Raw genomic sequence first — 24938 nt, 5'->3', positions numbered from 1 at the left:
TCTTCATCTCACTATTTTAACCCCTAGGCCTCCTATCCTGTCTGGGTGATCTATAATGTTCTTTCCTTTGATTTACAAAGCGTTCAAAGGTCATCCTCTCCCAAACTTGAGGAACTAATAATTCCCATTCATCATTTGCATCCATAAGGATATCTAAAAATCTCTCATCCTCAACTTCCTCCATTGGTTCTTATACTAATTCCTCCCTAACAAAGCTAGGACATGTGGGCCTTTTTGCTATTCTATAAAGATTTCTATGAGTTCTAGGTGATCCCACTACACTCCTATTATCCCCTTGTTCCTAATTCCATTTTTCCTATGGGTTCATGCGCTCAACCATGGTGGTGAGTTCTTGCAAAGCCTGTGCCATTCACTCTTGTCCTATAACCATTTCTTTGAAAAATTCCCTTGTTTCCTAATCCTCATTCCTATTGTCTCTTGGTGGGCTATGCTCTTTCCTATCACTCATGGTGTCTAGCTACCTATGAAAATCTTGTTCCCTATCAACAAAGCTTTCCTGATAGTGAAAAATATGTGAGAGCCAGCCCTAGGAGGCTTCTGATTGTTAAACCCTCAGGATGGAAGGATTTAGCTCTAATACCAATATAATATCCCTTCCCCATACTGATTGATTTTAGCTCAAGGAATATTGTCAAACACTTGTATGCTTCTTCTCCATGCTAATAAATTTAGAATTTTTGCAAATGATATTAAGATGCCTCTTACAATGAACTAATATGCAAGTGTAGTTCCTTTGGTATTTTCAATGAAAACTAGATATGAAATGCATACCTACAGCCAACTGACACTTTGACAAACAATTGACATGCAACTATTATGCTGATCATATATGCTATTAGATGGAAATTTTGTTAAACAAATGGTATGCAACATGTATCTCCTTTATTGAATTCATTCTCATGGGCTTACAATAATGACTATGGTAATGCCAAAATCTGATTCTAAATTATCATAGCAAAATCATATGCTTCAAAAGTACAATGCTAACTACTAATAATTGCAAGAGGAACCTAATAATAGTGATGCCCTAGAATGGAAATGAATCAAACCTAAATATTGTAGTGTGGCATCATGAATGCATACTATAGCAGCCAAAATGTATTTTCCAATTTAAGCACAAATAGAATTAAAGAATGAAGCTCTCCTGAATGCCAAATTCAATGGATATTTCACCACCTCAAATGGCTACAACACTAAAGAGTTGATATTCTCTAATGGCTGACTGAAATCATAAACCTTAGTTTATTCACCCAAGTTTATATGAAATACAATTCACAATAATCGGATAATTAACAATGAAGCTCTCACCTCTATTTATTCTTTTCCTTCACCCTTCTAGAAGGAAACAAAATATTATTTAATTGCATTCTATAGAAGCTTCCCCCCTTTCCAATACAATAGTTAGTTGTATTTCTAGAAAATGCACTCTCTAGAAGCTTCTCCCTTGCAATACAATAGCTAATTGTGCTTCTAGAAAATTAAATTAATTAAATATAAAGTCACCCTTTTATTTTAATTTATTTAATGACTTTATAAGAAATTAATTTAATCAATTTCTCGTTATTTCTCCACTTAGCCTTCGAAGAATGTAAAGGCTAAGAACTCCACTAAGATGCTAAAAAGATGGTAACATTACACGAATCCTCGCACAAAGTAATATGCTTTCTCATGCACAACAATGTAATTCCTCATGTGAGACTGAAGATTAGTGCAATTATAAGTTGGCACATGTTTAGTTCCTTATACTCAAGATATATTTTAATATATACAACAATTCATTTGAGATAGATTTTAGACCTCTACAAGCTAAAATAAAGATTTTAGAAAATTTTAGGGCTTTAGAATTTTAGACTTAGCCAAATTTTAGGGCTTCAAGATTTCAGACAGCCAAATTTTAGGAGTCAGTAAGTTTCCTTCAGTATGATGTCTAGTAGATAAGTGGTGATTACTTTGCACTCTCAATCTGTGTTTGACTGTTATTGGTCTCTGTCATTTCTTGTTTATGTTTGGTTTTATGCTTTGGGATCTTTGGAAATGTTTTCTAAGACTTCTATTGGTGTAGGTAAACTTGTGAGTGTAGTCGTGTTTTCTATTCTAATAACTTTGTTTAGATTTTTAATTCTTGCACTTGGTTACCTTATGTCATTGTTAAGAAACTTTATAAAAAAATTATTCAATGCATGTTTTATCCTTGTTCCAAGGATCTCCTGGTGGGGTATTACATCTAGTATCAGAGCCCATATTGCAACATTGGGATCTTTGTGTTATGCTTCCACTATGTTTTTGTTATGTATTCTTATTTAAATATCTTGTTGTGGTTCATTATTGTGACTCTTATGATTATTACATATGAATTTGACCCTTATCTTATTGCTTCCTTAGTGATGCCTCCTACACATAGACCTAGTGGTCGGGGTAACAACTGATGGAATGTCAATGAAGAAGAACACCATGAGAAGTAATGTCAGGTTGGTGGGGAAGAATAGGTAACAATGACCATGGTGGCATTGGGGCATTGATGTCCTTGCTACAAGAGATTATTTCTCAGTTGGGACCTCATGTAGAGGAACTCCAACATGACCGTGGTTAGGAAGAGGGATCTCACCATGGAGATTCCCATATGTTAGACCATAGAGAGAAAGAGGAGCTTGAATGTGAACATTCTCACTCACCACCTTATGGTAGAGGACACCATCAAAGAGGTTGAGACCATGATGGAGAGGATTCTATCCACATGGACATGATAAAATCCCTTCAACAGTCTAAACAGACATCCTACGATGGTAAGGGAGTTGGCCTCAGTGCTGAGACTTGGTTACTTGACATGGAATGTTTATTTTCCATGTACCTATATGCAACCAACTTAAAAGCCCATTGTGAGATCATAAAATTGAGAGACCATATGTCCATTTGGTGGAACATTGAGTGATAGAAGCTCCTAATTAGTATAGTAGATCTCACCTAGGAGATCTTTAAGGAGAGGTTCATAGAGAGGTTCCTATCCCCTTAGTTCAGGAAGGCTTGTGCCGATGAGTTCCATCGGATTAAATAAGGGAACATGTCATTAGATCAATATGAGATTAGATTATTTGAGCTTAGGTAGTGCTCATGTTATAACCATGATGAGATACTCCTTACTCAACATATTTTATGATGCCTTAAAGACTCCATCATTGGAGATGTTCAGATGCGTCAACCTAGGACACTTGATTTTTCTAATGAGAAAGAAAGAATTGTGGAGAGCAATGTGGTTAAAGGGTTCAGTGGAAAATTAGGTTCTTAGAACCACAATACACAAACTTTAGGGAAGGATGCACAGGTTCCTCAATCCTCTGGAAAGGACCAAACCCAATCAGCACCCTCACAAGGCGGTCATGGTCACAAGAAGCAATAAAATCATCATTGGTGGTCTAAGGGTGGACAAAATTTAGGTGCCTTAGGGAAGAAAGGGGATGACTAGATCTGTTCCAGTAGTCCCAGTAAAATCATCCCTCTTAGAGTAGTCAACAGAACTCTAGCAAGGAAAGTGCACCATATTCTAGTGTTACCTATGGTTGATGTGGACCTAGTTCCATCTTTGCAAGAGAATGTTATTCTTGTGGCCAGCTTAGCCATAAATCAATGTAATTTCCTACTAAGACTTCTTCAAGACCTAGTAGAGGTGCAACCAGATCAGAGCCTACCATGGGAGATGCAAGTAGGAACCATCAAGTTTTTGTGGCGGTTGATAACCATCAAACTGAGCACCAAGGTACTATAGTTGAGGCTACAAGTACATTACATGGTATTTCATCTTCTGTATTATTTGACTTAGGTGCTTCAAATTCTTTTATTTCATCATCTCTTGTTTAGCGATGTGGGCTAGTGGTGGTACATCAGGTCAATAGGTAGCAAGTTGGGTTAGCAACAGGATCCAAAGCGGATGTGGACTCCTTGGTTAGTGGACATGAATTGAACTTGGGTACCTTCACCACCACAATGGATCTTTGCATCCTACCTCTAGGATCATATGAAATTGTGTTGGGCATGGATTGGTTAGCCACCAATTAGGTGAATATAGATTGTCAACATAAGTTAGTTCTTTGTGTTGATAACACGGGTGGGTAGGTCAAATTTGTAGGGGTCCAAAGACTAGTCTCACTTCGGATGATCTCAGCTAATAAAATGAAGTGGAGTGTATGGAAGGGATGTCAAATTTTTGTATTCTCTATAAGTGATTTTGAGGAGGCTGAGAGATGTATAGTGACACTTTATGACCACCCACTCCTTCTTGAGTATGTAAACATGTTTCCTAATGAGATACCTGGTATGCCACCTTAGCATGACATTGATTTTCAAGATTTGATCTGATACCTAGAGCAAAGCTGATTTCACGAGCTCCTTATCACATGACTACTCAAGAGTTGAGTGAACTTAGATTGCACTAGGAGTAATTATTTTGCAAGGGCCATATTCATCCTAGTGTATCCCTGTGGGGTGTACCAATCATCTTTATGAAGAATAAATATGGATCTTTGAGTTTATGAATTGATTACCGATAGTTAAATAAGGTGAAGGTGAAGAACCAATACCCTTTACTGAGGATAGATGACTTGTTAAATTAGATGATTGACCTTAAGTCAAGATACCATCAGCTTCGTATTCATGAGGTCAATATTCGTTAGACAAATTTTTGTACATGTTATGGGCATTATAAGTTCACAGTTGTACCCTTTAGGTTAACCAATGTGCCATCAGTTTTCATGAGTCTAATAAATGGATTATTTCACATGTACCTTGATTAATGTGTCATTGTATTTTGGATGACATATTGATCTATTCTAAGACTATAGAGGAACATGAGATCCATTTACACCAAGTGTTGCAATGCTTGCGAGATCATCAATTGTATGGAAACTTGGGTAAATGTGGATTCTTCCAATCAGAGGTGAAGTATTTAGGGCACATCATCACTGGTGATGGTATTGTAGTGGATCTAGAGAAAATTTGAGCTATCATGCATTGGCCGATACTCACTAATGTTTCTAAGGTTCGTAGTTTAATGGGATTTGTGGGTTATTACCATTGATTCATCAAGGACTTTTCTTATGTGGCTCATCCCATCACTTCTCTTCAGTGGAAAGGGAAGAAGTATGTTTGGTCAGACCAATGTAAGGCAGTATTTGATGCTCTTAAGGATCATTTGACTAGTTCACTAGTCATTGTAGTGCCTAATCCTATAGCCAATTTTATGGTTTGTAAGGATGTTTCATTGGAAGGTGTGGGTGCAGTGTTGATACAAGAAGGTTGTGTAATTGCATATGAGTCTAGAAAGCTCAAGGACCATGAGCTTAACTACTCCACTCATGATTTGGAACTTACAGTTGTAGTGCATGCTCTTGTGCATTGGAGGCATTTCCTTTTAGGACATAGGTTTGAGTTGTATAGTGATCATTGTAGATTGTAGTATATAATTACTCAACCAAACTTAAATTCATTATAGCGTCATTGGACGAAGTTCCTATGTGAGTATGACTTTGATGTTCATGAAATTGAAGGGAAAGAAAATGTCATCATGAATGCCTTAACTAGGAGATGACATGAGATATCAATTTTGTCATTAGGAGTGGATTTGTGAGGTTGTATCTTAGAGGCCTTGCCTAGTGACACATGGTATGAGGAGGTGAGGGAAGAGATTGAGTTTGGATGTGCCCTTGAAGGGAGGTTTTTAGGTTATTTTCTTGAGTCTGATGGACTACTATGACACTTGGGGTGTATCTATGTATCAATGTCTAGAAAGCTTTATACCTTGATTTTTTTGGAAGCACATCATGCACCATGTTCTATGTTAGTTTGTGGTGATTGATTAGGGAAGTACTGTACATACTTCATCAATTCTTTGGGGTATTTTTGGGCTACTATTTTCCATTGGTTAATATTCATTGACTGGCTATTATTTATTCACCAATTTATGGCTGACATGTTGTAACTAATTTTAACCCTAAAGCAGCAAAAAATACTTGTATAAAAGGGCTTAGGGTTAGGGATTGTTTCATAAGGTGTGATACAAAAATTGGTTCTTGCATCAGTATTGAGCTATAAGGGATTATAGATCGTAATTGGGTTGTAATCATTGGATTGTAATAATATTGGACTTGTTATTTTATGGACGAAGCCCAGGGATTGGGTGAACCACGTTAAATCTTGGTGTCTTGTGTTCTTTTTTGTATGATCTATTATTTTCTGATATTGTTTATAGCTACATATAATTGTTATTTATGTCTAAGGTTTAATCCTAACAAGTGGTGTAAGAGAGGAGTTTTTTTTTAGTTATCCTTTGCAGGAAAGTCTCACGGTTGAGTGGGAGCAATGGAAGATGAGGGTAAGTTGAGGGTTGACAAGTTTAATGGGCAGAACTTTCAGTTATGGAAAATGCAATGGAGGAATATGTCTATCAGAATGATTTGTGGAAGTTGTTGGAAGGAAAAACTAAGAACAAGGGAACTATGACAAATGAGGACTAGGAGATTTTAGATAGAAAGGCACTTAGAAGAATTTGGTTATGCCTAGCACCATCAGTGACATTTAACATTACAAAAATGAAGACAATGAAAGAGTTGATGGAAACCCTAGCGAAATTGAATGAAAAGCCCTCCACTTCAAATAAGGTATTTCTCATGAAGCATTTATTTAATATGAAAATAGAAGAAGGTGGATCTATTGTAGATCATTTAAATGAATTTAATACTATTACTAGTCAGTTATCTTTTGTGGGTATTAATTTTGTTGAAGAAATTAGGGCTCTCTTGATTTTGTGTTCTTTTTTTGAAAGCTGGAATGGATTCGTAATGGTTGTGAGTAATTTTATTTCTAGATCTAATACTTTAAAATATGATGATGTGATCGATGTTATTTTGAGTGAGGAAACTCGTAGGAAATCCTCAGGTGGATCTACATTAGGAAGTGCTTTGAACACATAAATTAGAGGTAGAATGACTGTGAGAGGAAATAATTCTGAAAATCATGGGAAATCAAGAGGAAAGTCAAAGAGGGAGAGGTCTCAATCCAAAGGACCGAGAGATTGTTGGTACTATGGTAAAACAAGGAATAAGAAGAAAGATTGTTGGACTTGAAAGAACAATGAAGGAGATAAACTAGAAGGGAACAGGGAAGAAAATGTGGTAAGTAAAAAATCCAAAGAGGATGCTTTGCTTTTGTCTTTAGAAAATACTGATGATTTATGGGTTTTAGATTCTAGTGCTTCATTTTATACTACACCTCATAGAGCTTATTTCATTGATTATTTCCAAGGGGATTTTGGGATTGTTTATTTGGGGGATAATGAACCCTATCAGATTGTTGGAAAAGGAAAAGTTAAGATTAAGTTTTAGAATGGGAATCATTGGCTACCACATAAGGTAAGACATGTTCCAAGACTGAGTAAGAATTTAATTTTAGTAGCAAAACTCAGTGATAAGGGTTGTGTAGTTACTTTTAATGATAAAATTTGAAAGGTTTAAAAAGGTTCTGTTGTAGTAACAAAAGGTGTGAAAGTAGGCAACTTATGTCTTTGTACAAGTTATACTATTTATTCTACTTTGATTGTTTTAGAGAAAAAAGAATGTTTAGGAATAGTTGATGTAGTTGAGCAGGGAGAACAAATAGCTATTGTAGATTTGGATATAGCATTGTGGTACAAAAAACTTGGGCACATAAGTGAGAAAGGTATGAAAGTACTTCATTCAAAGCAAGTTTTACCAGGTCTAAAATGTGTTAATATGGATTTATGTGAAAGTTGTGTGTATGGAAAACAAAAGAGAGTGAGTTTTGTGAAGACTAGGAAGGAAAATAAAAGTGAGAAATAAGAGCTTGTGCATATAGATGTATGGAGACCAGCTCAAGTATCTTCCCTTGGTGGCTCTTATTATTATGTTACATTTATTGATGATGCAACTAGAAAAGTATGGGTTTATTTTCTTAGATAAAAATCTGATGTATTTCAAACTTTTAAGAAATGGGAATGCTTGGTTGAAATGAGATTGGTAAGAAATTAAAATGTCTCAAATCTGACAATGGTGGTGAGTATTGTAGTTATGAATTTGAAGATTATTGCTCCACTAATGGTATTCGTAAATTAAAAACTATTCCAAGGACTCCAGTAGAAAATGAAGTGGTTGAATGCATTAATAGGACTATAATGGAGCGTGCAACGAGCATGAGGTTACATGTTGGGTCTCCCTTACACATATGGGTGGAGACTATTAATACCATTGTATATTTGATTAATAGAGGTCCCTCTACTCCTTTGGGTTGTGGTATTTTAGAGGAAGCATGGACTGGTAAGAAGGTGAGTTATTCTTTCCTCAAAACCTTCGATTGTGAAGCATTTGCTCATATAAATTCTAAAAATAGAACTAAGCTAGAAGCTAAGTCAAAGAAAAGTGTATTTTTTGGATATGGCATTAATGAATTTGGTTATAGGCTTTGGGATTTTGAAAATAATAAAAATGTAAGAAGTAGGGATGTCATATTCAATGAGAAAGTATTGTACAAAGATCTGTTGCAGCAACATGAGAAGAAAGAAGATGACTATGTAGTGTTGGATGATACTCCAAAAGATGATGTTCCAAAAATTCCTCAAAATTTGCAACAACTATAACAAAAAATACTACACACCCCAATGAATGTCAGATGGTCAACAAGGCTAAGTAGACCTCTAGAGAGATTTTCTCCTTCCTTGTATTCTATTTTACTTACTAATGTTGGTGAACCTGAATGTTTTGATGAAGCTATGCAGGTGTATACAAAGCTTCAATGGGAGTCTACAATGAAAGATGAAATGGACTCTTTGCTAAAAAATAAGACATGATATTTATGCAAGTTGCCTATAGGTAAAAGGGCTTTACAAAATAAATGGGTTCACAGGTTTAAAGAAGAGGATGGAGGTAAGCAGATATTTAAAGCCAGGTTACTTATAAATAGATTTGCATAGAAAAAAGGCATTGATTTTGATGAGATATTTTCTCCTGTTGTTAAAATGACTTCTATTTGCATTGTTTTAAGTATTCTGGCTACTGAATATTTTCATTTAGAGTAGCTTGATGTTAAAATAGCCTTCCTTCATGGTGATCTAGATGAAGAGATATATATGGCTCTTCCATTGGGATTTGAGGTCAAAGTTGGATCTAATATGGATCACATGAAGGGGCTGAAAAACTAGTTAGCACATGCGTTTTCTATGAAGGATTTGGGGGCAGCAAAATAAATCCTTGGTATGAAGATTTACAGAGATAGGAAGAATAAGAAATTCACTTTATCTTAGGCTTATTATATTGAAAAGGTGTTGTAATGTTTCTCAATGGAGAATGCTAAAGTTGTTAGTATACCTTTACCTAGTCATTTGAAGTTGACTAAGGAGATGTGTCTAAAGACACAAGAAGAGGAGGATAAGATGTCCAAGGTACCCTATGCTTGAGCTGTAGGAAGCTTGATGTATGCTATGGTATGTACAAGGCCAGAGTGCACACATGTAGTGGGAGTCATTAGTAGGTATATGAGTCATCTAGAAATTGAGCATTGGAATGTAGTCAAATGGATTCTTAGATATTTGAGAGGAACATCCAGTAAGTTTTTACACTTTGGGGGATCTACAACTAATTTACAAGGATATGTTGACTTAGATTTGGTAGGGGATACTAATATCAGGTGGAGTACTATAGGTTATGTATTTACTATTGGTGAGGTAGCCATGAGCTAGGTTTCTAGGTTACAGAAGGTCAATGTTTTATCCACTACAGAGGCAAAGTATATTGCTACTATAGAGGTAGCCAAAGAGATGATATGGATTCAATTCTTCTTGGAAGAATTGGGACACTCTCAAAGGAATAATTATTTGTTTATAGATAGTCAAAGTGCCATTCATCTTGCAAAGAATTCAGCTCTACATTAAAAGACTAAGCACATACAGTTGCAATACCATTTCATTCAGTAAGTTTTGGATGATGGATAGTTAAAGCTAGACAAGATACATATAGATAAAAATCTAATAGATATGTTTACAAAGGTAGTAACAAGGGAGAATTTGAACTCCTCTTTATCTCTAGTTGGTCTTCTAAACTAAACTAAACAAAAGAACAACAGAGTCCAAGGTGGTTTGATCTAGTGGGAGCCCCATGTGGTAGCAGTATTGCTACAGGATCAATCTCTGAGTAGGAGATTGTTGCCTAGTATGGAATTTGATTAGTCCCCAAGTGGGAGATTGTTAATTTGTGGTGACTAATCAAGGAAGTACTGTACATACTACATATATTATTTGGGGTTCGAGGCATCACCCCAAAAAGAATTTGGGCTACTATTCGCCAATTAGCTATTATTTATTTGCTAATTTATGGTTAACATGTTGTAACTAATTTCAACCCTAAAGAAAAAAAACACTTGTATAAAAGATCTTAGGGTGAGGAATTTTTTCATAAAGTGTTATGCAAAAATTGGTTCTTTTGGTGGTAGTACGCTGTAAGGAATTACGGATTGTAATCAGATATAATCACTAGATCGTAATAATATTAGACTTGTTGTTTGGTGGACGTAGCCTAGGGATTAAGTGAACCACATTAAATCTTGGTGTCTTGTGTTATTTTTTGTATGATCTATCATTTTATGGTATTGTTTATATTTTCATATAATTGTTATTTCTGTTTGAGCTTTAATCCTAACATTCTGCACATCTCAACTTCAAGAAGATGCATGTCAATCTTAAATAGTTGTACTTTTGGGTAGGGATGACATGCGATGTTGATTTTTTGGCTTGATGTCTCAAGTGCCAGAGAGTGAAGGCAGAGCATCAGCATCCTGTGGGTCTTTTGCAACCAAATACCATTCCAAAGTGGAAATGGGATACCATATTTATTGATTTTATGACAAGATTTTCTATGTCATCATGATGACATGATTATACCATGGTGATAGTGGACAAGTTTTCTAAGGTACCACACTTTTCACCCATGAGGACATCCTACACAACTTCTTTTGTAGTGCATGTTTTCTTGGAAGACATTATTTTATTGCATGGGATCCCTTGTTGGATTATATCGGATAGAGATCTAGTATTTACTTCAGCATTGTGGATGTCTCTCCAGCATGTTTTGGGTGTGCAGCTCAATTTTAGTTTAGCTTACCACCTAGAGATCGATGGTTAGATAGAGAGAGTGAACCAAGTTCTAGAAGACATGTTTCACATGTATGTGATAGACCAGCAGATGAAGTGGGAGAACTATTTATACCTTGTTGAGTTCTCATATAACAATTGGTATCATAGTTCTCTTCTTTTCAGACCTTATACGGTACACCATGTTGTACCCCTTTGAGTTGGGATTGTTTGGAGGATTGAGTACTTCTAGGTCTAGATATTCTTCAGGATATGGAGCAATAAGTTATTTGTGTTAAAGAGCATTTGGTTACTGCTCAGGATAGGTAGAAGAAGTATGAAAATGCCCATAGGTTGGATTGTCACTTTTCTATTGTTGGAAAGGTGTTTTTGAGAGTGTGTATGAGGAAGAACCCCATCCATTATGGGAAAGGCTTTAAGTTGGCACAACATTTTTTTTGACCATTTGAGATCCTCAAGAGGATCAGTCATGTTGTTTATCGATTAGTATTGTCACCTAGCCTATCAAGCATCTATGATGTTTTCCATGTTTCTACTTTGAGGCAGTATATTCCTGATGTCACCCATGATCTTGAGTGGGATGCTTTGTAGCTGGAGGACAGGCATATTTCTTTGGAGCCCATTCATATCCTTTAGCATCGAAAACTAACTTTGAGAGGTTGGGACATATAGAAGGTAAGGGTCCAGTGGGACTCAAGAAATGAGATTTCTTCTACTTGGGAAGATGCTATATGATTGAGATATTTGTACCCCTATCTTTTTGTAGGCTTCCAGGAGTAAGCTTTTGCCTAGTGGGGGAGGATGTAGTGCCTCTCATGTTTACAATCTATACCTTGTTATATTTTGATCCAAGAGATACTTGTATTCATGTTATTTTTATATTTGAGATGACCTAATAGTCAAGTGTTATACTTTGCTTTCCAGTATCATAGATGTTAGATTACTATGTTGTTCAATTGATCATAGTTGTACGATGATGCCTTTTTGAGATAATAGTATGTTTTATGATGATATCTGGTTATCCAGTATTTAGACATATCATTTGATTATGTTTGTGTGTTGGATTTGATGCTATGTTCATTTACTTCATTCTTGCTTTGTAATGCTTTAACTGAAAGTGAGTGATGTAAATGGATTATTTTAGTATAGTTAAATAAATGGTTAAATTAGGTGATTTAATGCATTTATTGCTTCGGCTATGTTATTATATGCAATTGTACTTGATCATATTGTTCAATGTGTAGGATTTATATCACTGGTAATGGCACATGGATTTAGTGATTCAGTTGTTCATATTTATCCAATGTCATCCATGTATGGTCGATGTATCATGTTTAATTGTTTAAATTAAACCTTCTAGTTATTTAATAAATCCAAACTCATTTGCATTATGTGATTAGACCCTTGAGTGTGTCTATGCATTTAAAGGTTTGCATTTATCGAGAAAGTTATTAAGAAATCCTATGATTTTGGTTTAAGGGAATTTTGGGCTTTATTTAATTTAATTTAATTCTTGATAGCTTTGTCGTAGATGAATTCCAATTACTTGGAATAGCATGTTTTTGTTTGGGTTGATACAGAATTTAACTAGGTGACCTGGTTATTTACCCTAATCCATTATTCACTCAAAAAGTGAATAAATATCCAAAAATAAATTTTATTCCTCACTTCTCAGTTTCTAAAATAAGAAAATTGAGAGCAATTTCTAGATTCTCTTCTATAGGATTGCGATTTTGTTTGATGTAGGAGCTACGAGCATGGGATCATCACGAGATCAATCACATTGGGTCCAGCTCAAGGAGACCTTGGTTTCCCATGATTTTAGGCAACTTCTGTGGGATTTTTATTTTATTGCTCACACTACAACATTTGGGGTCAAATTTCAGTCGTAATTAGCGATGGTGGTGTAATTTGTGTTTATTTTCATATTATTATTTTTTGTAATTATCCTCGATGAAATTGCAATACCGATGTTGGAATCATAATTGTGATACCCCATGACTATAAACAAAACAAAAATACAACATAAATCATTCCTCATTTGTTTTGATTATCAAGAGCTATGTAGGAAAGAGGGTTGAGAGCTCCAAACAAGAGTGGAGAGTTGTGAATGTTTTCGTGCCCTTCATTGCTATGATCTCTACATTTCATTATCATACCCTTGGTCTGTGATTTTTTTTTTGTGAGCTTTGCAGTTCATTGTCATGCCCTTTCTTTGTGATTTGGTTGTTGTGATCTCTACATTTTATTATCATACCCTTGCTCTACGATTTAGTTGGCATGTCGTTGTCTTGCCCTTGCTCTGCAATTTTTTTTCCCATGTCATGCCCTTGCTATGTGATTTCATTGCCATGTCATTCCCTTTCTCTGCAATTTTGTTGTCATGCCCTAGCTCTACCATTTTTTGCAAGGGCTATGTAAATTTTCATTTATTTTCCTTCTAAATAGGTATGTCTTTATATTTCCTTCTAAACATGTATATTTAGAGATCCTTTTAAAGGTGCTTATTACACCTTAGCACAATGAAAAAATTGATCCAGTTGCATACATATTCTAGAATCCAAATAAAAAAACAATAAAACTCACTCAACCCATGCTAAGTGACTAAACTCATGATCCTACACAAAAATAATGCAGACCAGGAAAAAAGGTTAGAGTTCGCAAGAAATTGTACAAAAACACATCATAGTAGATATTTTTAGAAAGAAACAAGCCATAACCTAGTAAATTGGGTCTAGTTATTGATTAGATGGGTTGATTACAAATTCCTGTAGAACTATCATCAGATTAGGCACAATAAATGATCAATCAGTTGTTCCCATCTGGCAGGATCAAATACAAATTTCCATGGTATTTTTGCAAGCCACATTATAGTATGGTATTTCTACAAGCCACATTTTGTATGAATATTACTCATGAAACCAATCAATTCCAAAAAAAATTCTCTTGAGGCCTCTTTCCCAATTGTTTATGTGCTTGTCTATGCTTCCATATTGTGCATATTTTGTGATCATTGTATTCCAAATAATTGGTCATCCACTTTTTAGCCACCTCATGGGATGACCTCTCTGTTGACACATCACAACAAATGATTCATGCCTACCTTCACTATGGTGCCTCTGCAAGCTTTATCCATTCCATGTGAGCATGATGTCCTCTAGTTCCAACATGATGCCTACCAATGTTTTACTTTTGAATGAAATTTTGGACAATATTTTAAACAAATATCATGGTAACATTCTATCAAATAGTTCACGTGCCTTGTCTAGACTACCTGATTGATGAGTTGTCACTAAGAAGTGTTGTTGGATAAGAAGCTTCACATTTATTTTTGTTCCTCACATATCATTTTGTGGATACTAGGTTCTCATCTAGTTTCTATAATCACCCTTGCATATGGATTATTTTTGAAGCTGATTTGTATTTTTTAATGCTCAATATTTCATGGCTCGATGTGAACCTTTAGTTTAGAAACCCAATTTCTGAGATGGTGATTTAGAGACTCCAAATCTCCTTCACTAAACATTTTGGAAATATTCTATATGGGATGTCATCAAAGAGGACAAGTCACAAAAGTTTTGAAAGCTATCCAATAATTGTATAGGAACATTCTTTGACCACAGGCTAGAAATTGAAATATTTTTTCAAATGGTTCGTATGCATTGTGATTCTTGTTAAATTCTTGTCCAGAGAAACTTTTATAGATTTGAAACACCAAGTTTACAACAAGCATGAAACACCAATTCCTCTCGAGCTGGGAATATGATTTTTTGTTCTCTTGAGCATCACCACTGTAGATATCAAAGACTTCTCATCTTCAAAACAACATGGAATAAGGTGACACCAAGTAGCATGTATTAAACCCAATTCTAACTTAGAGTGCCTTGAAGTAAATTGTGATGAATCTCCACTGAATACATTAGATCAAACACTTGGAATCCCTCTTTATCAAATTTTAATTTATCAAGCATTTGGTATATTTGCGATTTCTCTCATATGGAAAATAAGGCATGCAGAGCAAGATCAAGTGGTATGAGTTGGAAATGGGGCATTGATCATGGCATAATTCTTAAGGCTCTAAATCTCTAACACCAAATGGTCATACATATGGAGGTATAGAATAGAGAGACACCATATGTCTTCCCATGTTGTGGCTCTGAATCATTTAGAGGTGATATATCATAGGCCAGATAATGAAGCTTGGATTAGATTATCACTTATATTCCTCAAAACTTTGAACTCACCAAACAATAAGCTTCAACTTCATTTGTTTATGATTACTGAATAAAATGAATCATGCACATGATCCCTTACCTAGTAGAAAATTCAAATCATTGAGAGGTACATGTTGTTGGTTGGGGCACCAAAATCAAGGTCAAAATGGTTTGAGATGGCTCATCTTTGAATACTCCTAGGAATTTGTAGCAGCTATTCTCATTGCTGGAAGAATAACTTCACTGAAGAGTTGAGTGTAAGGAGTTGAAGAAGAAAATTTTGCTTCTGTGTAAATGCCATAATTATGAGGCTCCCATTATATCCTCAATGTTGTCTAGATGTTGTTTTGTCATGTAATCTCTTTCGAAAGCCACTTCTTCTCCTTTTCTTTCTAAAATTGCTCCTCCTTCACTCTCGTGCCTTAAATTTGGATTATCAAAATTTTAAAAATTTGCCTCTTCCTTATCTGGAATCAACTTCACATGTGTTGCAACTCTAGCATGGGTGTTTGATCATCAATAGCTTTCATTTCAGCATTCATGTTTTCAAGATTGGTCAACACCCTCACCTATAGACCTCTCATGTCAAGAAATTTTTGTACCATTTCAACAACATTTTCTTTCTTATGAGCTAACAGTTCTTCAAGAGCATTTTCATCTAAAACATTAATTTTTTTGAACAATTGTAAACTCTTAGAAAGTGCATTGTTGTTTTAATAATGTTTTCATGTATGTCAAAATAATAACTAACATTACCATTGGATCATATAATAATGAAGTAATCAACCCATTTAATCAGCAACTAGACCAATTTAACTGGTGTTTCCAATGTCATAGTACCTACTACAACACTTTTCTAGATTCTATCTAGTGGCTTCCATAATATCCTCTATGTTGTCTAGTTGTTTATGTCATGCAGTCTCTTTCTAAAGCTGATCCTTCTCCTTCTCTTTCTAAATTCATTCCTTCTCCTTCTTTCTCATGCCTTAAATTTTGATTATCAAACTTTTGAATATCTGCCACTATCTTATCAAAATCAATTTCACCGTTCAAGTTTTCAAGATTGGTCAACACCCTCACTTGATGACCTCTTGTGTCAAGAAATTTATGTATTGTTTCAACAACATTTTCTTGTAAAACATTAATTTTGTTGAACAATTGTAAACTCTTAGGAAGTTCATTATTGTTTTCATATATATATGTATGTATGTATGTATGTATGTATGTATGTATGTAAGTATATGTGTATATATGTATATATACATACATACACACACACATATCTTTGTGTCTATGTATGTATGTATATATACAGAGAGATCTTGTGGATTGTGGATTATGGATTATAAACAAAAAAGAAAAGAAAAAAATGGCATTGATCATTCCCCATGTGTTTTGATTGATTATGAAGAGTTGTGCATGAAAGAGGGTGGGGAGCTCTGAATGTTGGTGGAGATCAATGGTGATCTAGGATTTCATTGTCATGTCCTTGTAATCTCTGCATCTCATTAGCATGCCCTTGTAATCTTTGTATATGTAGGTATGTAGGTATGTATGTATGTACATATATATACATATGTATATGTATATATATGTGTATATGTGTGTATGTATGTATATAAATAGAGAGATCTTGGCACAACAGAAATATAATAAAACTCACTCAACAAGTAGCATGACCACATATGCAATGGAAATTTCTATTGGTAAGTATATTCCTCTTTTTCTCTCTCATTTTTCATGTGTTTATTTCACTTGAACTATTATTTCTTGGGGGAATTTCGCAATAATAGATTCATTTTATGTAGAAGGTGATGAGAACATTCCTGGATGTACCCGTGTGATGAATTGCTCATGAGCAATGAAGATGGACTTCCCTTGAGAGTAGCAGGAGGCAATGAGGACATTCCAAGTACTTTAAAGATTGATCTCATGACATTCTAGGTAACTTACCATTCTTATACACATATGGATGTTTAGGTAATCAACCTTACATTTAATAAAAGGAATATGTGCTTTTAAACAAGATTTTGTTACATTGATTATTGTCATAAGCTTTTAAACATAACTATATAAGGAATGAGTTAAAACGTATATAGGTTAACCTTACATTAACTATAAACCACAACACAAAGGTTGCACTAGGGTATTACAAAATTGTAATTATAGAAAACCACCTAATTCACCCAAGTGGGTGTATGATGGCGAAGAGTTGTATTAGGTGAGTAAAGCTCACCAGTGGTTATAAGAATACAACTACATCAAAAAAAATTGAAACTAGAACTACATATTCGTTAGAGTGAGTTGTTCAAGGATCTTGATCCTGTGGATACAGGATTTCGATAGCATGGTAGGCAGAGTATGCCTCCAGTTTGCAGACGCCTTAGACATAGTTAGGTAGCACTTAACTATTTCAAGATATTATATGTAAACTCACGAGGCTCATTCCCTTGCAAAAGCCTCTACCACAATGACATTACCTCTAAACCATGCAAAAGATGTATTATTGTATGTGTATGTATGTATGTATGTATAAACAAATAGAAATCTATTTCAAAATACAACAAAAAATAAATCTTACAATTACCAAATTCTAGTATATAACCCACCATACCAGATTATGAATCAATGGTAAAATAAAATATAAAACCTTTTACTTCTTATTAACATTTCTACTGAAATAGAAAAATAAATCTGATACCATGTACATACTAAATTGTGCAAAATAATATCTCAAGGAGCTTCTAGGCTCATGCAAACATTTTCTAACTTTCTATATTTTTTGACTTCACAATCATATTGATTATTGTCTTCCTCGTGCTTTTTACCTCTAAATGCATATATCTTATAAATGTCAGCATTTATGCTCATATTTTTCTCACCTCCTGTCAAGGTTTTGGGAATCTCTCTCATCAAATTTAGTCTTACAAACATTCTCGCCACTCTCTTCTTCATATATTCTTGTGCCATGATGAGAAGTTCAAGGTTTGTGATCCACATGCCTATAGTCTATACTAGAATGCCACCTATTGCCCTCAGCTTCTCTACCCTAATTACTTCTTTCTCTCATTGTCTCAACCCTTCTAAGCTTTGTATCATCTTGACTTTTTACAAAGGTATGATCCTTACCAGTTCTACGATCAAAAAAAATCTTTTCCATATCTTTGTTCTTGTATTTTCCCTCTCCATCATATATAATATTATCGTGTTCAGTACCTCCATAAATCACATTCCTCTGATTAGAACCTTTTGTAGAATTTATATTATATTTCTTTGAATTAATTCTCATATGTCCATAGTTTTTATTCTCACTATTGTGGTCATGATCATATCTTCTCTTTTTTTCCCTTTTTTCTAGTACCCTCTCAAATGATTCACTGTTTGAATCTCTTTCCTTAGGGACTTCAATCATAGGATTTTATGCCTTTTTCATTACAATTCATTGGTCTAGTTTATGATTAGTTGGGTTGATTACAAATTCCTATAGAAGTGTCATTAGATTAGGTACAATAAAACAAACAATCAGTTTTTCCCAACTAGCAAGATCAAATATAGTTTTTCAAGGTGATAAAATTGCATATGCAAATGCATCACTTGAGTATCAGCCATGAAGTGCATTCCCCAATTTATAAAAAATGATTCAATATAAAGCATTCATACGCTGGCCCAACAATGGAATCCAAGGATGTAACCGTGCATGTATTGGCACACTCTCCCTACAAGGATCCCAAATATTTACTATTGTTGTTAATTTGGGCATCACGGTATGATCCAAAATGTTATGGAAACTCATCCCATGGACCTCCATAAAGTTTATTTCAAAACTCAATGAAATTTTAATATACTTGAAATCTACTAGAAAGTATACAAAATCATATTTAGAAAGAGTTTTAGGGTCCCTTAGTTCCCAAGCATTTGTAGCAGTTATTCTCACTACTTGAAGAATAACTTCAGTGAAGAGTTGAGTGTAAGGAGTTGAAGAAGCAAGTTATGCTTCTACATTTATATATGTATGTATATATACATATGTACATGTATGTATGTATGTATACATACTACCCATTAAGTTTGAATTATTTGTGTGCAATATTTTGAGGTAGGTCACTTACCACAGGTTGAGTGATTTTATTATTTGGATTCTGGAATATGTATAAAATTGGATCATTTTTTCTATTGTGCTAAGATGTAATAAGAACCTTAAAAGGATCTCTCTCTCTCTCTCTCTCTCTCTCTCTCTCTCCCTCTCTCTCTCTCTCTCTCTCTCTCTCTCTATATATATATATATATATATATATATATATATATATATATATATATACAGTGAAACTCATTGGCATCCCTTATATTTCCAAACACAAATTTCTTATCTACATCAATATATACATCAACCATCTTATTTACTTTTGAATTCAGTAACTTCAAATTTTGCAATCGTAAAAGGAAAAAAAATACGGAATGTGTGACATTAGAGAGAGTCCTTTCCTAACAAATATATTTCTAAAATTCAATTTTGGTTATGAACATTATCAGGAAACTGCAATCATCTAGTCTCTCCCAAAAGATAAAAATAACAGGAAAACTAGTTATAGGGTTAAGAGTGTTGTAGTCTCCTGATAATATTCATAACCAAAGTTGAATTTTAGAAATAGATTTGTTAGGAAAGCACTCTCTCCAACACCACAAATTCCATATTTTTTCTATGAAGATGTCATCACAATTCTAATGACTAGTTGTTGGTCCTATGGCATTGCTGCCACAAATCCGTTGCTATTGCGACAGGTAGATTTGATAGCTAGCTATCAAACCCACAACATTGTTGTCTCATAAATGTTGCATGTGCGATGACGTCTTTGATGTATAGCCATCATGATTGTGATGGTGTATTACCCCATCTGGCTTCAATTTATGACAACTTTAGGCATCACAATTGCAATGGACGCCCTTGCCATCACAAGTTACAAAGGAAAAAGTATGATGCCTGTCTGACAAGAGCCAATTCCTATTGGTGTCGCTTGGGTGATGAGTGATTATCGTAATTGCGATAGCCTGCCATCATAATTCAGACCCAAATGTAGTAGTGTCAGATTCTCATTTTGACCCTTTTGGTTGTCGAGTAAGGCTCTCCTATTTTGTCATTTCAAATCTATTTCTTCTTCCATTTGTGGTAGCTATATGTTAGGAGGTTGAGAACTAGTGTTCCCCTCCATTTCTGATTGCTAGTTTTGCCCAATCGGTCAAGTATGAACATTTTCCTTATTTTGGGATGAGGGTTTGGGGTTTCGCACCGTTATGATGGACATTTTTGCATACAGTGTTCAAACCCAATTTTTATTGGATTTTTGTGGCTCATTCATCCTTTGGTTGCATAGGTTTAATTTATGTTGATTTTCATCAATGTTGGATTTTTGAAGTTTTCGCCTCAATTTGTGTGTCACCCAATTTTCTTAGGTTTTCTTGGCATGATGTTGGTTGTGGATTTGGATTATCCATAGGATGTCAATCTGACCACTTTTTTAATTTTATGTTGCATTGGGATGTGTGTCACATTCATACTCCCAAGCTTGTATTTGATCGAGTGTTATTTTGCATGTGTTCTCATCCATCCCTTGTTTTATGATCTTTTTGATGTTGGTGCACCCCCACACAAGCACGTGTGCATGCACTTTTCAGGTTCTTGTGAGGCATAAACTCTCGGTTTTATTCGGTGGAGTTATGTTCATTGGGGTTGGGTTGGGAATATGCATTGCCTACGAGCACTCATCATGTGATGAGCATGGGTAGGGTAGTGTTTGCATCATGGAGGGGCTTCTCTTGTAACCTTAGTGACTAGTTCTTAGGTTGGCATGAAGAAGATTCTATTAAGTGATAACTAAATAAATTATTGAATAATAAATCTAAGACAATAAAAGATATGTGAGCACCCAGTTTAGTCTGAGGACACTGTGTGAGAGCCTCCCTGGGGAGTTGAGTCTACATGATACTAGCTTAGGCTACCTGATGTTAAGAAACTTACCCTCCAGCGAGTCCCTACATAGTTGACCCATAGAGTGTCTGACTAGGACCTATTTGTACTTGTATTGTCTCATGCTCTTGGTTGCAGTCCTCTTTATTTTCTGGCATGAGTGTTAGTCATGGACGTTTTCATTATGAGTATTTGTGGTTGGATCTTTATCTCCATTAGCACAGTGGGAGTGAACCTAGGGGTTTCACATGGTTGGGAGGCATAGCTAACTATACCAGTACTAGGGACCGGTGTACAAAGATGGTCTATTTTCTAGTGTGACTGATGCTTGATGTTTCACTGGGCATTTCGAGGTTCAAGAGTATGTTTCCTTGTGATTTATGCTTGAATTAGAATGCTTGGATATCATGTTTAGATTATTTTATTTTATTTGATGCATTCCTTTACTTTTTGTCAGCATATGGTTAGATGATGTGATTCACTATTAGTTGGAGTATCTATTGCATTATTGGATTAACACGATAGATCTTTGGTTCTTATGATGTTATTACGTTGTAGTAGTAATACCCTCATAAAACAGCTTTGACTACCTAGTTGGCAATTTGGGTTGTTATGCACGAGGGATGGCTAGGGCCTTTGAGGTCTCATGATGATATTATGGCTGGGAGGAACTGTGCACGATTTTTAGTTGTATTGGTGCATGGATGTCTATGTTTCTTTCATATGATGTTGGGTTTATGTACCATGTATGTACATTGTGATGTTTTTTTTTGCATGGTCTTTCATATGTTGTTAATGGATTAGATGGATAAATGTTTTCTCCTTCCTATTGAATGGCATCTTATCTTTTATTCTCTCGAGTGATCATTCATCGATTTATGTTGATCTGGTACTCCCCAGTGTGGAGATTTCATGTTTTTATTCTTTTTCCTGAACTTTTTGGTCATGTTGTTGGCTTTTTTTTCGCATGGGATGGATAGTTCCATAGGTGAGAATGTACTTCCTTGTGTGGGCATGTACTTCTTCGCGCAGAGAAACAAAGCAATGAAAATTGTCACTCAAAGTAATGTAGTTCCTTGCTTGAAGTGATGTGCTTTCTCACACGTAGCAACGTAATTCCTCACGTGAGACTGGAGACCAGTGCAAGTGTAAGTTGGCATATATTTAATTCCTTACACTTAAGATATATTTTAATATATGTGACGATTCATTTGAGATAGGTTCTAGACCTCTACGAGCTAAATAAAGATTATAGGAAATTTTAGGGCTTCAGAAATTCAGACAACCGAATTTCAGGGCTTTAGGATTTTAGACTTGGCCAAATTTTAGAGGTCAATAATTATCTTTTTAACATGATGTCCAATAGATGAGTGGTGCTTAATTTGCACCCTCGTCCTATGTTTGACCATTGTTGGTCTCTATTGTTTCTTGTTTATGTTTGGTTTTGTGCTTGGGGATCTTTGGAAATGTTTTGTAAGACTTTTGCTTGTGTAGGTAAACTTGTGAGTGTAATTGTGTTTCCTATTCTTATCACTTTGTTCAGATGTTTAGTTCTTGCACTTGGTTACCTTGTGTCGTTGTTAAGGAACTTTGTAAAAAATAAAATATTCAATGCATGTTTTATCCTTGTTCGAAGGATCTCTAGGTAGGGCATTACATTGAAACTCAACATCATTTTGTAAGAAAGAAAGTTTAGTCTCAAGAAATTGAGTTGCAATACTACCAACACAATGATAATATGGTTGATTTCTTCGCTAAGCCATTGGGGAAAATAAAGTTTGTAAAATGTAGAGATATGTTAGGAGTGCATCTTAATTTCCTTGTTGATTAGGGGGGAGTGTTGGAATAAATCAACAAGTAGTGAGTCATAGTTTGAATTCTAATAGAAGTCTGTAAAGAACTAGGGATTTGTTCACTGTTCTAGTTTGTTGTCAACAATTCTAGTTTGTTGTCAATAAGGCTTAGTTTGTTGTCAATTAGTCACAGCCAGATGTAGATTTTATTTCTAGTTTTATAGGAGAGTAGTTGGTTTTAGTTTGTGTATAAATATGCATTGCTTATGTTGTTTTCAATAGACAAAATCAATAAGCTCTTCATTTGCTTTGTTTTATGCTTTCTATTCTTCTTGTTCTATTTTCTAATTAACATAAGCATTTTCATATATTCGGAGTCATCAACTTTGTTTATAATAAATAAATATTTTTAAAATCATCAATTTTTGTAGGTGTCAAGATAAGAAACATCATCTTTCTAGTCGAACTTCAATTTCAAGATAAAATATAAAACCAATACACACATTGTTCTCAACAAGCCATGTATGAAACACCAGTTAAAACCAAAGAAACCACGATATTAATGTAGTCCATCTTAGAAAAGACAAAAATACTTTTTCTTACACCCTAATGTGTCATAATCGTGTCATAGTCTCAGATGTTAACATTGACACCTTGTCTCAATTTAGAACATAGATTGAGATTGGAAAATATATCATTGCCATGTATAATTACTGTTGGAAGAACACAACCATTGCACCAATTGTAAATTTTAAGTTGTCATTCAAGCCTATTTGCCAATGGGAATACCACTGGAATAGGCAACTAAGTATCCTTATTTTCTATTTGGGTGCAACAATGTTGAATTGTGAATAGGTAAAATAGGAACAAGTATTCCAATTTTCCCCAAAAATTGACATAAGCAATTCCACCTAAATAAATAGAATAGAAATACTTATTCCTATTCTGTTTATTACTTTGTTAGAAAATATAAAATTTTGGGTTTGCGCCCTCAAGTTTATATTTGCCCTCAATTTTTGTTTGTTACTCATTCTCATCTCGTGTTTGTTCTTTCAGCAGGCCAAGGAAATTTACTTTCATCCTCCATTTTTACTATGCATGGAGTAGTGTGTTCCAATCGATTGCAAGGTTTCATTTTTCTATTTGGGTGTAGGGTTCATCCTTATTCTTCATTTTTCTTTTTTAGTATTCTGTGTCTGAATACGCTTGTGTTTAGGGTTGTGTTTCACCGTATTGTCAGGAAGTTTCTACAAAATTTGAAGGAATTTGAAGGGCAAAGAGGAACAGAATCCACAACAGGAGTGGGATAGTTGGCAGGATTGTTTTCATCTGGTCAAGACAATGGCGAATTCAAGGTCAAATTTGGAGATATGTCGGTTTTGTCATAATGGTAGAAGATTTTGTTGTTTATCCGGCAAATCAATCATTTTCTTTTAAATCTATTTCAAACGCTTTAGACGGTAACCTGTTCCCTTCCTCCGTATTTTTCATCTCCTACAATATTGGAGATTTAACCTTGGTTTTTATCACAGTCCAACTACTCCCTGTAGTTTTTGATCCATTTGACAAAATGAATACCATTTTGAACTAGATCAAGAATGGAAAATTGTTAGAGCTCGATAACATTGCATTCAATGAGATATTGATTACAAAATATTGTGCGGCTACTTAAATAGTTTGTCAAAATTGTTAAGAAAGGTGGTGTAATAGATAAAGCATCATTTCGTGAGACATGCTCACAGGACACCGCTCTTCTTCATTCTAATTTTTGTATCATTGCAAAAGATAAACTATGGTTCTTTTGA

General features: G+C 34.8%; 1 pseudogene; it reads left to right on the top strand.

Moving 5' to 3' along the window:
* LOC149560534 (pyruvate decarboxylase 1-like) overlaps positions 1-24443 on the top strand; it is a 48167-nt pseudogene extending 23724 nt beyond the window's left edge.
* The last annotated feature ends 495 nt before the right edge of the window (positions 24444-24938 follow it).

This window comes from Cupressus sempervirens, chromosome 4 (genome assembly GCF_028749045.1).
Source record: "Cupressus sempervirens isolate cs-2001-9-10 chromosome 4, ASM2874904v1, whole genome shotgun sequence".
In the NCBI taxonomy this organism is placed as follows: domain Eukaryota; kingdom Viridiplantae; phylum Streptophyta; class Pinopsida; order Cupressales; family Cupressaceae; genus Cupressus; species Cupressus sempervirens.
This window is presented reverse-complemented; position numbering and strand designations above follow the sequence as displayed.